The sequence below is a fragment of the Solanum verrucosum genome, unplaced genomic scaffold (genome assembly GCF_900185275.1).
Source record: "Solanum verrucosum unplaced genomic scaffold, falcon-dt-bn FXZP01001320.1, whole genome shotgun sequence".
Lineage (NCBI taxonomy): Eukaryota > Viridiplantae > Streptophyta > Magnoliopsida > Solanales > Solanaceae > Solanum > Solanum verrucosum.
The window spans coordinates 105,407-107,162 of record NW_026019919.1 but is presented as its reverse complement, the minus strand read 5'-3'; the positions used below and the strand labels follow the sequence as shown (position 1 = coordinate 107,162).

General features: G+C 38.2%; 1 pseudogene; it reads right to left on the bottom strand.

The window, feature by feature from the left end:
- Positions 1 to 731: 731 nt before the first annotated feature.
- LOC125823311 (uncharacterized) overlaps positions 732 to 1,756 on the bottom strand; it is a 7,950-nt pseudogene continuing 6,925 nt past the window's right edge.

The window sequence follows — 1,756 nt, the reverse complement described above, 5'->3', positions numbered from 1 at the left end:
TTTTTTTCACAGCTCACCTTCGCCTTATGATGTCGAGTTAGGGTTTTCACCAATAAGACTCTCTCATTTTTGTTTCTCCCAACTCACATTTGCCTTATGATGCCCAGTTAGGGTTTTTACCAATAAGACTCTCTCATTTTGTTTCTCTCATCTCGCATTCGCCTTATGATGCCCAGTTAGGGTTTTCACCGATAATACTCTCTCATGGTTTCCTCATTTGTACCCTTAACATACTTACTCTTGACACTTCAAAGGTTGATCCAAAGGTCTTTATCCAACTTTTGTACAAGGTTAGAAAGAAATGATAAGATGAAGTCTCAAATACGAATTTAAATGATGGGATCGACTTTAGCTTTGGGATAGAAATAATAAAAAATAAAATAAAAATATAAAAAAAAATGACCTTTGCCCCAGTTTTTTACAAATATGGAATTTTGGATTTTTTGTTTGGTTAGACCGAACCCAACGACAGGGTTGCCTACGTATCTTGTTGAAACAAGAATCAGGTCAAACGTAGTTCATGTCGATTGATTTTTTTTTTTTTCTTTTTTTTTTTTTTTTTTTTATTTATGGAAGAGCCAATGAAGCAAAGAACCAAGGAAGTAAATTAACTCTCAACAAGGGTGACAACATATGAATTAATACTTAGACACAGAACTAAGAATTTCCATTACATCAACCTTTGAAATGTCAAGTCCAAATATAAGGGTTTCTGATACCGAAAAATCACATCATATATAATATCTCTTCACAGCATCAGCATTGATGACCATTTCTGTCATTTTGCCTTCTATATCTGCTAAGTAAAGAGCACAATTGGATAATACCTTATTTACAATGAATGGTCCTTTCCAATTTGGAGAAAATTTGGCTTTGACTTCAGCCTGGTGTGGCAGAATACGTCTCAGCACTAATTGACCCTCTTCGAAACGTCTGGGACGCACCTTTTTGTTGTATGCTCGTGCCATTCTTTTCTGGTACAATTGTCCATGGCATACTGATGTCAATCGCTTCTCATCAATCAAACTTAATTGTTCCAAGCGTGTTCTAATCCACTCATCATCATCAATCTCAGCCTCTACAACAATTCGCAGGGATGGAATCTCAACCTCTGCAGGTATAACTGCCTCAGTCCCATATACCAGCAAATAGGGGGTGGCCCCCACTGACGTACGAACTGTAGTGCGATAACCCAACAAAGCAAAAGGTAACTTTTCATGCCATTGTCGAGAACTTTGCACCATTTTACGAAGTATCTTTTTTATATTTTTGTTGGCGGCTTCTACAGGCCCATTTTCTTTTGGGCGATAAGGATTCGAATTTCGATGCTCAATCTTAAATTGACGGCATACCTCTTGCATTAAGTGACTGTTGAGATTTGCAGCATTATCGGTAACAATTGCCTTTGGAATACCAAATCGACAGATAATGTTGAAATGAATGAAATCCACCACGACCTTCTTGGTCACTGACTTGAAAGTTACTGCTTCCACCCACTTTGTAAAGTAATCAATGGCCATCAAGATGAACCTATGACCATTCGATGCTTTTGGTTCTATTGGTCTAATCACATCTATTCCCCATGCCACGAAAGGCCATGGAGCAGACATCGCATGCAACTCGGAGGGAGAAGAATGTATCAAATCACCGTGTATTTGACATTCATGACACTTACGAACAAATCGTATAGAATCCCGCTCCATGGTGAGCCAATAATAACCTGCTCAAAGTATCTTCTTTGCCAGGAACATACTCC